Source organism: Corvus kubaryi, unplaced genomic scaffold (assembly GCF_017639235.1).
Source record: "Corvus kubaryi isolate FWS band 111438036 unplaced genomic scaffold, C.kubaryi_AGA036_p1.0 37322, whole genome shotgun sequence".
NCBI classification, from domain to species: domain Eukaryota; kingdom Metazoa; phylum Chordata; class Aves; order Passeriformes; family Corvidae; genus Corvus; species Corvus kubaryi.
The window spans coordinates 1,319,083-1,333,260 of record NW_024581101.1 but is presented as its reverse complement, the minus strand read 5'-3'; the positions used below and the strand labels follow the sequence as shown (position 1 = coordinate 1,333,260).

The 14,178-nt window shown below is 46.6% G+C and overlaps 1 protein-coding gene across 1 annotated transcript in view; it reads left to right on the top strand.

Moving 5' to 3' along the window:
• The first annotated feature begins 55 nt into the window (after window positions 1-55).
• LOC121665214 (rho GTPase-activating protein 20-like) overlaps window positions 56-14,178 on the top strand; it is a 30,695-nt gene continuing 16,572 nt past the window's right edge. The window contains exon 1 of the mRNA XM_042029195.1: window positions 56-179. The gene's annotated coding sequence lies outside the window, so the exon portion shown is untranslated. The remainder of the gene's footprint in view (window positions 180-14,178) is intronic.

Genomic DNA, 14,178 nt, shown 5'->3' with positions numbered 1-14,178 from the left:
CCGCCCCTCCCCGCGCTCACTCGCCGCCGCTGCTCCGGGACCGAGCGTGGGGCCGCCGCCGCCGGCAGCCACCGGCCAGCAGCCACCGGCCACTGGCCATGGGCCGCGCCGCGCCCCTGCCGCGGGCATGATAGCGCGGCCGCGCCCCGAGCTGCGCCGCGGGCTCCGCGCGGAGCCAGGCAAGTACCGCGGGCGGGACGGGACGGGACGGGACGGGACGGGGGCGGGTGTGCCACCGCCGGGGTGGCTGCGCTGCGGGTCGGTGGCGGAGACGTTCAGCTGTCGACGCCGGGGCCGCGGGAGGCTCCGCGGAGGCGGATCGGGAGGCGCTGGATGGGCCGGGGGCGGCGGAGGTGGGGTCCGGTGTGTGCGGAGCCGGGGTTGTGCCTGCGGTCGGGACGGGACTCACGCGGGACTTTGGGAGCGCCGGTGCGGTGAAGCGCATTCTCAGAATCCCTGCTGCATCCCGCCGCTGATCCAAGGGAGCTGTCGGGGGTGCGTTATGTGTGCTCGTGTCGGGACAGAAGGACAGGCGCGATACCCTGCCATCGCTGCCTCATCCCTCTGCCTCCCCGGCAGCAGCTGCAGCCGCCCCTGAGGGCAGCTGGCGGCACCGGCTGCGGCCGGACGGGAGTGCCCGGGCTTTACAGAACGGCAACTGTCCTTGGTGATTTTTCAGCTCAACAGAACAAACAACAAAATATCATATTAGCACTAAGGTTAGCCTGAAATAATGGAAAGCGAGAGGGAAAGCTGTAAGCATTTTCTAAAGTGCCAGTTTGAAATTCTCAAATGATTCATCCAACACAAACAGTGTCTGAGTGGAACAATTTTCTTTGCAGGGAGTTTCCACTGGAACAAATAGCAAGTTCTGTTTAAAAAAAAAAAAAATTAAAAATTTGCAGCTAGTTGTAATACTTGTAATGCTTTCCAGGGGCTGGAGTGTACCCACAGCCAGGTAAATCCTTGTGATCCAGAGTGATGGTTCATCGCAGCTTTTGCTGCCAGTTCTTTAGAGCCACTTGCAGTTTTTACCTATGAGCCCTACCTAAGACAGTGGTGGCTGGGTTTCCGTTTACCTTCTGACGTTATTCCATATTTACAATATTCCTTAACATTCTTTTTGCTAAGCAGACCCCTGCCTATTGATCCCTTTGTGTAACCCGGAGTGTTGCTGTGATGTGGCAACTCTGCATTATCTGCAGACGATGGAAAATGAGGGCATTTAACAGGGTGCTCTTTGCCTCAGCATCACAGCCAGTGTCTCACTTGCACAGCCTGACCACTAGGGCCATGAACACCTCTTCTGCAGGAGCATGAAGCTCTATATAGATTGTATTCCCCAGATGCACAAAGGAGGACCAGGCACTGAACCTCAGCCTTCCACTGATGCCGTTAAGGACCTGGTCATCAGTTTGTCGAGCATGACTTCCAGCTCATTAAGCCACGGGTACTTGATGGGTTATGTACAAATGGGAATGTTCCTGATAATCAGCTGCCAATGCCTCGCCGAGAGCTGGCTCATGCGCAGCTGCAGGGAAGTTCTTGGGTAAACTTCTTGGGCCCCTGGACTGATGCTTTCCTGTGCACAGCTAAAGAGAAGTAAAGTATTTAGTCTGTGAGCCAGAGAGAGGTGTTCAGGACACTGTTTTGGTCTGCACAGACCTTTTAAACCTACCCCCCGAGACTGCAGCTGACCAGTTTTCTCCAAGATCTCACTGCCTGCACAGGCAATGGCTTTGTTGAAGCACATCTATTTATCGCCCTCTAGTGAGGTTTTAAAATTTAACATAGATTCCTTCCATGAGGAAAATAAATATTAGAGTTTATCGGTTTAAGTAGATTTGGATTTTTTGAGAGTCAGTGGCTTCACGGAATCCCTCTCAAACATGATACCACACTTTGGATGGGTGGATAGCCTAATTTTGGATAGGCATGGAGATGTAATGATAGTGTGTGTGTCTCCCCTGCAGTCGCTGGGTTCTCACCAAAGGTCTTTGCATCAACAGCACTGGATACAGTTCCTTTCTTTTTACCTGTCTTTAAGTGCTGTTGCACTTTAGATTTTGGCTGAACCCAAATGTAGATCACTTGACATGGCTCTGGTCTAGGTGATTTATTATGCTTCTTGGTGCTCCACCTTTCTTAATTATAATTCAACTGGGCTAGCCCCAGACTTGGGAAGTGGTCTCTTCTTTGCAGAGGAGCTAGCTCCAGGGCTGGAACTCTTTTAGGTTGTAACCAGGGGATGTGATTCAATCACCTCTGTAGTCAGACTGGTTTTACTTCACAGGTATGGGAGATGATGAGCAATGTACCATGAATATGGTTTCTCTTAATTAGACTGAAGATGTAGCGGGTGCTTGTTCTTCATGACCAGCCATGAGGGTTCTCAGATCCTCTCCTGCTTGTAATGCATAAGGTTCTGATTTGCAGCTCTGATGCAGAGATCCTTGTGGATCCTTTCCTGGTCCCTTGTGGACAGCATTACATCAGCAGCACAGTGTACTCCATCTTCCTGCCTGCCCCAGGTTCACCACTCCTCTGTCACACCAGCACCCTCCAAAACACCCCCAGATTCCTGTATTTGTTCTGTTCACTTTCATCAATATACTACACACTCCTCCACTCTAGCCAGCTGATGCCATTCAGCTCTTGCTGGAGCAACAGCTCCCAGCAGATCTGAATACAAACACCTCTGAGAATGCCCCCAGCAGCACTCAGCCACTCAGGCTGTTGCTCACCTGTGTCCTGCATCACCTGTGTGCAGTCACATCTGTGTCACACGCACCTGTCTCAAATGAACACCCTCAGCAGCCTCTGGAGCACCAGCAGTGCATTGGCTGTTGGCAGCACTGCTCAGGGGACACCCTGCAGTGTGTCTGACTGGCGGCTGGCACACACAAGTCACCCAGGGGCTGTACTGAAGTGTGGTGCTGTGGTGCACACTGAGCTACGTCGATGGCTTCTCAGCTAAGTCAGGAAATCTGCCGTGGCAGCTCCCCACCCCTCTGTGTGCTGCTAGTGTGGGACTGACATCTCCTCAAGGCAGTGTCAGCACTGTGGGTGCTGACATCTGACAGAGCAAACAGCCAGTCTGCTTAACAGCACCTTCTCCACTTCAGCCAGAGGCTGGGAGTGTGACAGTCACTGTGGTTTAAAGCAAAGCTAAAAACCAATAAACCCCACTTCTTCTCATCTTCCACTTCTCTGTGTTTCCTCCTGAGGTATCTTAGAGCTGTGGGAAGAGGAACTGGCACAGGGATAGGTGCTCAGCGCCCCTGCACTAGGGATCAGCCCTTCTTTGCTTGTGCACAGTGCTGCCCTCCTCATGTCCCCACAGACCAAATGGCAGGACAGATAAGGACATGAAAGTTTCCAAAACCAGGCATCCATAGTTAGCCCCTCGGAAAACAGCTAGGGTGGCGCCCAGTTTGTGGTATGTGAGAGAGAAACTGAAGCAAAACAGGATGCTTTTGTGATTTAAAACTTATTTTTCATAATTCCTATTTAAAGGCTTGTTTTGGTTTGGTTTTGAAGTTGTCTGCTACATTTATTGGGAAGTTTATAACCAAAAGAGCTTTGTGCATGTGTATGTGTGTATGCAGATGTGTATGTGCACATGTCCTTGTGTAGGGATTGCACATGAAGAGGCTGCTATTCAACCTCAGGAAAATTTTCCTCTTGAAAATTAGTAAAACTACTAGATACTAACAGCTAAGTAATGGCAAATATAAATTATATCTATGTAGCTTGTCTGTAAATCTTGCTGGATAATTGTTTTTTGCTCTGAACACCTCAAAATTGGAAAGATTATGTCAAGTTATAAAGTGTTTACCAAAGACCCATGAAAATACTCATGACTGGATATATTAGTTTATTCATAAACATGTTAAGATCAAGTAATGGGAAATGGGGCACAACAGACAGATTCTAGGAAGCCTTTGGGGTCATCTGTACTCCATAATATGTCCTGTATTTAGCCTAGTTTCAGCTGATGCAGTTTTCACACTGTAGATGCTAAGGCAAAAGTGAAAAAGAAATGCTGTGAGAAATTAAAGCAGGGAATAATATATGAATAGAATAATTGTCTTTAAATTGAATGTTTCTTGGAGTTTTCCACTGCCTGCCCCTTCAGGCTGTACTGGAAATGGAGGCACAGAGAACAACATCTCCAAAAAGCCCCATGGCCACTCTCCAGGTGCTCCTGGGGGCAGGTGAACCTCCATGCTTCTGTGCCTCTGTGCTGCCCCTCTGTCACACAGATCCAACCCCCACAACCCCACCCTGTGCCCTTGCACAGGGCATGAGGGGTCATTATGCTGCTTTAGCCTTACTGGCTGCCAGGGGATGATATACCCACTCTCACCACCCCCATCCTCTGCAGAACACTGGCATTTTATTACTGCCTTCAAGGGAACAAGATTTTCTGCCTTTGTTGTTTCTTTTCCTTGGATCATCTCGGAGTTTCTGCAGTGGCTTGCAGCAGTTGCTCCTGTGGAATAATTATAACAGCCTTTTGCAAGGAACTTTATGTGCATAGAAGTGATTCCACTGTTTGTATTTTTCTACCTCTCATGCCATCAAAGAATGGGACATGTTCTTTAAAGCCACACAGCCTGACTTGCATTGGTTCATAGCAAGAGCTTTGTAGTAAAAGAATGTGCATATTTCTTTGCTAGCCTTGGCAAACTCTCCCCTGGCCTCCAGGTTATTTGATCTTCGAGCTTCTCATCAGCTCTGATCAGCTTCTCTCCTTCCCTTTCCCAGTCCACTGGCAGCTCTTCAGGCTGTGTTTTCAAACCTCTCCTTTGCACCTTCTGTTTCACATGGGCTCAGTTCACATAATGCTGCTCCCTTCTGCCTTCCCTTTCTTGACCTTTTCTCAGCAGCTGAGCAATGTCTCCCTCTTGGCCTTTATCACTGCTCAACCCTTAATGCCTTCCTGCAACTCCAAAAACTGGCAAAAAAGTGTGATTGTTCAAGCCAAAATCTACTTTTATTTGCCCAGCTCATGTAACGTTAGACTCTCAGCTCCACTGAAATTCATGATCTTGGGATCCTCATTTGAGGGTAGGATGCCTATTTTTCATTTCAATCAAATGCAGAATTCTGTGGAGTTAAATCCTGCAATTCAGCACAAACCTATCCTGGGGTCTGATAAGAAGTTTGACAGAAAATGCTACTATGAGTGTACCCACAGTGATGCTGACAGGCAGATGAGCAAGCAGCAGAAGGAGGAAAATGCCTTTCATGGTGTGTGCTAGCAGAGATGCTGTTGATTAACCCATTTTTCAGCCAGTCAGCTCTGCGAATGCCATTTAACAACCGCCGAGTCTGTATAATGCTAACGGGATGCTTATAAGGCATAAAGGGATTAATGTTCAGCTCTAATGAAATCCAGATGCACAGAGCTGTCTCTTCTCAAAGCCCTTTCTCTGGCCAAGCTGCAAATAAAATGATTTAATCATTGTAAATAGATGAGAAGCACCATCACTCAACATGAAGCAACATTCACTCAGTACTTAAGCTCACAGGCTCCGAAGGCTGCTGGCAGTGGCCTGGTGGAGGGGCCCACTGACCCTCTGCCTGCAGCAGCATCAGTCATGTGGGGGGAACATGGGACCTTCCTTGGGGAGCACAATTCCTGCAAGTTTGCATGAGGGCTGGGGGAAGCTGGCTTGGAAACCAGCCTCATTCTATCCCTGAGCAAAATCCAGGGCAGTTCTAAAGGTGGTGAGTCTCTGGTCAGTCTCCCAGGGGTGCTGTGGGCCACTGGCACCTTGGCACCTTGCCCTGGGTGTGTGCCTGGGAGAGGTGAGGATTTGTACCAGTGTCAAGTGGAGCTGTACTGTCTGCTCAGGAGACCTGAAGCATTTCTGCCTTGTAAACTGTTTGTGGTTTGCACTTTCTCTTCCTTGCGCAGTTTATATTTTCCTTTATCACGCACAGACTTGGGTAGTCTGCATTTCAAGCACTGGGAGGTAATCTCAGCCCTGGCAGGGTCTGGACCACCATACTCATGCTCAGAAGCCCTGCATGGAAAGGCTGAAGTAATTCTGCAGCTGAGCAGACCCAGCTGTCTATGAGTTTTTAATTTTTAATGTGGCAGGAGGAGGGGTTTTGAACCAAGAGGCAGAGGGAAAAGGAGTTATTTTAAAGACACTAAGGAATGTGTTACATTTTTCTGTTCCTCAGATTTGGCTTCTCTGCAAGTTTTTCATTTTGCCAAAGCTCAATTCAGTGAACTGTTTATTTGCATTTTTAAAGAAAGAGCATGATTCTTAATTTACTTTGGCCTCATTGATGAATTTTTATCCTGTGAAACCCAGCAAGTTCCCTTCCAATGTTATATATACAACTTCACAACACAAACTTCTACCCCAAAGTACCAACATAAATTAAATGGTCCAAAGGGCTTTATAAAAGTGTACTCCCACTGATTTCCCATGTGAGTAGTATCTGTAGTCACCTTTTATTCACTGATGTCATGCTCATCGTCAGAGCATGCCTCAGCTTAAGGCCAGAGACCATAAATGTGTGTAGAGGTGTGTAGAGATTTTCTTTAGAATTCCTTGTGAGATGTTCCTGGGGTAGCTTTCAGCATTGGTTCAAAGGAAGGAAAGGAATGAGGGAAGAGTCCTGCTATAAAATTATATCAAAACATGTAGGGGCAATCTGTTGTGATGGGTTTTCAGCATATGAAGAAGAATTTCAGGAAAATCCCAACAGATGCCAGATGTTTGGTCTAATCCATTATCAACACATATTTCAAATTTACTTGGCCCCGGACATAAGAATTGTGACAAAACTGTCTGGACTTCGAAGAAAAGGGAAGAAATTTTATAAAACAAGGTTTTACTTTTCCCAGTGCTTTCAATCTCCCTTGCCAGTACTAGAAGGGGGAGGAAGCACTTCATCTAGCATCTGTTCATGTCTTGCCAGGCCAAATGCTCAAAATTCAGAAGTATTTCTGAATCAACATCAATATTTATTGATCTCTTCAATTTCCATCAATTAGTGATTTGCTGTGCTGTGCTAGTGACAGAAAGAGACTTGTATTTATGTTGTTCAAAGGTTTTCAAATTGATATTGATGCAAAAAATACTTTGTCCAAGTGTATCCTTTGGATGTTCAGGGCGTATTCCTGCTGCAGGTGATATCTAAGAATGACCCTCACCAGCAGTAAACATTGTTCTTGCAGTGCTTTTTTTCTGTTGTTCCAGAATATACAAACACCCCTCTCCTGCTGAACCTTAAGATTTGCAGAGAAAAGACCGCCTGTGGATGTTCTCAGCAGAGGCTGCCTCTAACTTTTAGAGATTCTGTCCACCAACGCTGTATCAGGGTTGAGAGGCTTGGAAATAGCAGGATATATTTTTATTTTTGTATTCATCAGTTTTCACTTCTCTGTCCGGTTCTGGGACCTCAGGGAACACAGAGCTGCAGGTGGGCACCATGTTTTTTACAGAGGCACAGTTGATGGATGACACCTGTGGTTTGTCTTCCTGCTTAAAGCTTTTGGGCCCCACCTTGCCTGTCTTTGAGTGACAGTTGAGAGTTTTGCTCTTCTTTGGGACCGCGAGCAGTGCTGTGTCATGGGACTGAACATTTGTGCTGTTCTCCAGGCATGGGCATTGCTGGCAAGGCTGTGTTCAGTAGCCAGAAACACAGCCCCAAGCCATGACAAGTTCCAAGTGTCCTTATTTGGGTTCCAGCCCAGTGCCACTTAAGAATATCCCCATTACATCAGCTGCTCAGAAAGACCTGCTTCAGTCAGGAAGACTGGTGCTCTGTGTGGTGACAGTCCCTTCCACACTTTGCAGGATATCCTCCCTCATTGCCATCCACTGCTGGCATTGCTCCAGACTCCGAGGAAGGCACAAGTAATCCATGGCAGCAGGGAAAAAATGTGGCATGGAACAGATTAGTGTGAATTAAGCTAATCCCCAGCCACCTCCCTTTCCACCTCCAAGTGGAAAACCCACTTGGCCTTTGGCAGGCAAGAATTGTTTCTCTCAGTCCCACTTATATGGGACATTTTAAAATAAACCAGCAGGGTTCCATTTCTTGGAAGGAAAAGGAAATGTTTCAAAGTGTGTCCTTGCAAACTGGTTTACTGCCACCAGGCTCTGCATATTTTAAGAAATGTTTTAGTTTGTTTGGAGCTGTGTATTAGCAGTAAGAGCGAGGGAAGCAGTTAGTGAAACATGACAGGAAGATGAAGTTGTGTAAAATGGCTCAGATAAATATTTACACCCAAGTTTCTTAGCTCTGAGTTCACATCAAACCATGGTTCATACAGAGCATGTATTTTGGAGGGCCTTCTCCATTTTGGAGCCTTTTCCCTGTCGGGTCATGCTGGCCTGCCTGCCTGCCTGGCGGTGAGCTGGAAGGAAGCTGGTTAGCAATGCCTAGTCATGACCACTATCGTGGGAGTATATCTCTGCTATACATGGCATCTTCACAGAATCACAGAATGGGTAAGGCTGGAAGGGACCACATTGGGTCATCTGGTCCATCCTCCCTGCTCAAGCAGGTCATCCTAGAGCACAATGCACAGGATTGTGTGCAGACAGTTCTGGAATATCTCCAGAGAGGGAGACTCCACACCCTCTCGGGGCAATCTGTTCCAGTGCGCACAGAACCTGCACAGTAAAGTTCTTCCTCATGTTCAGATGGAGCTTCCTGTCTTCCAGTTTCTGCCCATTGCCTCTTGTCCTACTGCTCAGCACCACCGAGCAGAGCCTGGGTCCAGCCTCTGACACCCTCCCTTCAGATACTGACAGACATTGATGAGGTCACCTCTCAGTTGTCTCTTCTCAAGGCTGAACAAGCCCGAGTCCCTCAGCCAGTCCTTGTAAATGAGATGATCCAATCTTCCCCTGGCTGAGAACTGTGCAAAGAGGGGGAAGCCAGTGTAGGAAACAAATCACAGCCCAGGGTTTTGTCTTGGTCCTAGAACTCCAAATATTCACCTTTAAGAGACACTTGGAGAAGTGGAGTGTTTTTATCTTATTCTGAGCTGGGCAGGAAACCAAGGCTGAGAAGAAAACACATCTCCTCCAAGGAGGTGACGGCATGATGTAGGAAGGAGTGTAGCTTTTCAAGCCAGTATCAGCCAAGACCAGGCTGGCAGAGTGGCACAGCACCCTGATGAGACTCAAGGCAGGCAACCACAGCGTGCCTGCCTCCCAGTGGGTGCCCTGTGATGGATTTCCCATTTGAGGCAAGGGGGAATGGCTGCAAGACAACAGCTGCTGGAGCCCCTGCTAAAACTGTTCCAGCTTGAGGGGTCATGTTCAAACTGTACAGTTTGCTGAGTGGCAGATGAAGTCTGGGAGCAGGAGTGAAGGAGACAGCAGTCGTGCGGGTGCACTCTTCCCTAAACTCACTTTAAGTCCACATACAATGGCAAGCCAAGGTTTTTTTCAGTTCATGTAACCTAATGCCTGATTCCATTTTATGCACTGAACAATTTCCTCTTCTGTGTCGTTATCTTTCTCTGATGGCATTTTCTAACTAGAAATGCAACAGCAGTCTGACATGGGTACATGGTAGAGCATCCAGTGCTCACATGAACAGAGCAGGAGGCGGCAGTGTCCCACATTATCTCATTAAGAGACTTTCGTAGGCATGCCTCTGCTAATGTAAACTCATTATCGGCTAGAACAGCAGCAGTTGCTTTCACATGGATGGATCCAAGTCCAAGTGATGAATTGTTTCTGTACTCTTAACTGGGTTCTTAAATATTTTTTGAATGCTGCCTGAGAACTAAGTGGCCATGTCCTACATTTATACAGTAACTTTTGCCCTGTTCTAGTAGACCACTGACAACTGTGCTCAGCTGATTACTGGCAGTGATCTGCTATCTGCTCTGACAGCACATGCTGATACTGTGAGGGGAGAATTTGTAGGAACAAAGTGTTTCACAACATCCATCCAAGAATAAGAATAATGTTGATGTTGCAGGCTCTGAACAATCTGTGATGCTTCAAATAATCAACGACATTGTGACCCATGTTTTACTCTCTCTCACTGTGTCTTTAGCAACATAAGCCTCCCTAACAGATAAGAATGTCAGCATGAAATGGACTCTGAGTACATGGTTATAAAAATTGGGGTGGTTTTTTTGAAGAGTATATGATACCCTTTCATCACCTTTGCAGCAAAGAAGTGGACTATTTGTCTAATGAGGGGAGAGTGACACTGACAGCTTAATGTTCCACATAAAAGAGTAACAGAGCCTGGCAGCTAAGAGCGTTGGGAGCAGCAAATTTCCCTTGGAAGTGTGAGCTGGGTGCTGCAACCCCACCTTGAAACACTGGGGTTGAAGAAAGCACGGGGTAGTTTCAAAGAAACAGTGTATCAATATTTCTGAAACAAATATCAATTTATGTTGTGCAGAAAAATCCCTGTTAAACAATTTTTTTTCATTTCTGAATGGCAACTAAACCAAACAGTGTCATTCCAGAGCTACAGGCATTGCAAACTTTGACCAGCTATTGACAGAAGGAAAACCCACCCTGTGCTAAGCAGGTGTCATTATTTTTCAGCTCCATCCCACCTTAACTATCTGGAGAATAACATTCAAGTGCAGAGGCCAGTGGGGGAAAAAAACCCCACTGCTGCTGGCCAGCTGAGCCGATAGCATAGACCATACATGGATTTGGAATGAAGGGCATTAGACTCACAACCTCCCTGGTGCCAAGAAATACACAGCTAAAATCAGCAGCTCAGAGATGAGTAATGCACAAACATGGTCCAGAGTGTTAGAAGTGTTCAAGCACTTCCAGAGTATGTTGGGTAAATGAGTATCTGTTTCCATGGCACCAAAACAGCACAGAGATCACGCCATGTCCTTCAGCAGTTCTCTGATTCCGTGCCCAGTGAATGAGAGCAAAGCTGACCTCCAGGAAAACACTCCCTAGCTCCTGCATGGAGGAGCACAACGAGGTGCCCTCTTCATCTAGAAACAATGTTCGTGGGCAAGAGCTGCCCAACGCTGCTGGCAGCCAGGTGAGCCCGGCTGGGAGCCACCAGCCCCCGCCTTGGAGCCCAGCCAGCTCTGCTTGAGCCCAGCCTTTGGGCAGGAGGATGAAGGGGCTCCAACATCAGACAGAGGACTTGTAATGCTGCTTCTGTGTAGTGAGATGGGAGGGGTTTTTTTGCAAGAAAACCATAAAACTGTAGAGCTTAGAAGCATGCAGGATTCAGAGCACATTTACATGGCACTGGGAGAACACTCAAGGTGTTAGGAGACTCTGTCCTTGTCCAGCTGCCTCTTAAGAAAATGTCACTTACATGGACTGGCCCATACGCAAACTGTTTAAAATGGGCTATACACCTAGGTTCTCCCATGTGGAGAGGGAGCACACAAGCAACTGTTCTACTTTGTATGCCTACTGAAACCAAAGGCAGAACAATTTATTATTCCTTTATTAAATATGCAAATTAAGTATGTTACCCCTGAAATTGTGCCAATTAGTTGTGTCCAATTCCCTCAGTCCAATGCTACTTTCAGAGTGGCCAAAATGATTGCCTTACCTACAGTAAGGGGATTCCGTCATCTCAGTGATGTCCTGCCAAAGGGACGTGACTGGCTAGGATCAAAGAGACTTTGGCTGAGGTCTTGGAAGGCAGTTTTTTGGTTTGCCTAGAGTCTGTTTGGGGTCAGGCAGCTGGACCTCTGGACAGCTGATGATCTCAGCATTTTTTTTGGAGAGATCAAGTATGGGGAGTACCTTGTGTCCTGTAGTCACAGCATTTCACTGGAAACTCACAGTTCTGTCTTTGTTAGACGTCCAGGGGTAGCCCAGTGCCTGCTGGAAGTGGTGCTCTGGGACAGGTCCTCAGACCTCTCAGGAGAGGTGAGGTGTGTGGGCAAAGACAAGGCTGCTTGGAAGGCACTGCTGCCACCATTCAGATACAGTCTGAAACCCTTGCCAGTGGTCAGAAGAAGAGATCCACCAGTACTGACTCCCTGAAATTTATTCTGGGATAAATGCCCTCCTACACTAAAGTTCCACCATGTATGTCTTTAGTACCACTTGTACCCCAGAAGAGAGTGGTTTTGGAGTGGCCAAAATGATTGCCCTACCTACAGCAAGGTACTGTGTGCCGTGGGATTTGTTGGCACAGAAAATACTATCACAAGCAAGGGTTTATTACAATGCCATTGAAGACGCTGCTGCAATCTGCAATGTCCCTGGCACAGAGGTGCACCAGCTCACCCTGTCTTCATCCGTGACCGCTGCAGCTGGCTGCTGCTGGCGTTTGCCCCCAGGCATCCACACCCATCCTCGCTTCCCACCTTAAGATAGTGCATGACTGATGCTTTGCTGCATTATGTTTGTAGGAACATTTTATTCCATTAAGGCACCTCCAGAAGCCAGATGTTCTGTTTTAGTAGGAACTTCCTTTTTTAAAAACAAGCATTTCTGAGCTGATGTTATTTTTATTCAGTTCTCCCTGTGAAACTTCCAAAGACAGATTTTCGCTTGGCAATGTCATGGCAGGGTATGAGGGAGAAATTGCCATCCATCTGCCTCTGTCTACATATGTATATGTACCCAGGGAACCTACTCAGGGAACACTACTGATACTGCAAAGTGAATATTCATATATTAGGAAATTGCTTTACTAAATCACACTTGCAGGCCCACTCCAGCTCAAGTTACATAATCACACATGCTTTTTCACAAGGTCATCTGTGTTTTGGAGGCTTCTGTTGGACCTGATCAGGCATGGAGTAAGGAGTCTGTGTTGTAGAAAGCTCTAGCCTGTAGGATTCCCACGTCTTTTGTTGCAGAAGTCAAAAGGTATAAACTAAATGGGAGATGAGGAGGGTGTCCCTTCCCTGACAGCTGGACTCCACACCAGCCTCTGCCATGGATTTCCTTTCTGAACTGTGTTACATCACGTAACCAACTTTTATTTTCTCACACAAACCCCTGGAGACAGACCTGCAGCCATGCTGAGCTTCTGTAGCTCCAGGGAGGGTAAACAGAAGCAAGTACTTCAAACCAGCCCCAGCCAGCCTTCCAGTTTGCTCTGAAAAACCAGACACAATGTGGTGAACACCAGTCATGCAAGTTGACTGAAATGGCTCTGTCCTTTGCATTTCTACCACTGATACGAGGATAATACCTTCCTCTGACATCACAAGAATATTAATGTTGTCATAAGGTGCCAAGCTGTAATAGCCTTGTGTCCTCAAAGATGGAACCAGTGAGCTCACATGCAATGAATGTCTTCTGTGTTGAGCACAGACCTTGAAAAGTATACAATTAACAAAAGGAACAAATTCTCCCCATAGGGCCTCTCCCTCATCAACCAGCAATCATGATTTCTTTTATTCTTAGAATTTTTCATATTTTGTAACATTCAGAAGTCAAAAGATCAGTAAGTCTCAATATGCTCTGAACTCCCTGGCACTTAAAGCTCTAACATAGGCAAATGCTGAAATTAGAAATGAGCCATGGGACAGATTTTCCCATGCTTACTAATCAAGAGTCACTGATGTAAGGATTTCTCTCCCAGGCTAAAATCTGTCATCTTTCTCCGGCACAAAATTTATTTAGCAAATAAAAGGAGACCTGTGACCTCTGTATATGTTGACTTGGATAGTTATCATTTCTAACTCTCAGGTCTCACCATTACAGTCACCCCACTTCTGTGTTATATAAGATGCTGTGGCTGTTAAAAAAGACACAAATGTCTTGAGGTTAGGCTGCCTGGAGAGGGGCCTAGTAACAGCCTGTTTGCTGAGCCTGTGAGTCATGGAAAATGAAAATAGAGAAAAATCTACTAAGGAGCCTCATCCATTCCTCCAGCTGATGAAGTACGACTCCCTAGAGTATTACATGCTCTTCATATCTTTGTCTGGTCCAGTTTTAAATTGTATTTCTATACCTTTCCCTAACAAACTATTCCATGGTATGAATGTTTGGAAGTTTTTCTTGAACTTCGTACTTTGGGTTTTTTCCTCTGTTTATTCATATAATTACTTTGAGATTTGGCTGTGAAAACATAAATGTGAGAGTTGAGCAGTGTTTTAATGATCAGGAAGGGAAGGGAGGTGTCTGACAGCACAGATCATGGCTTTCAGTGCTGAGGTTTCATGACTATTAGCTAGACAAAAAGAAAATTTGTAGAGTGCAATGAGCAGCAGGTCTG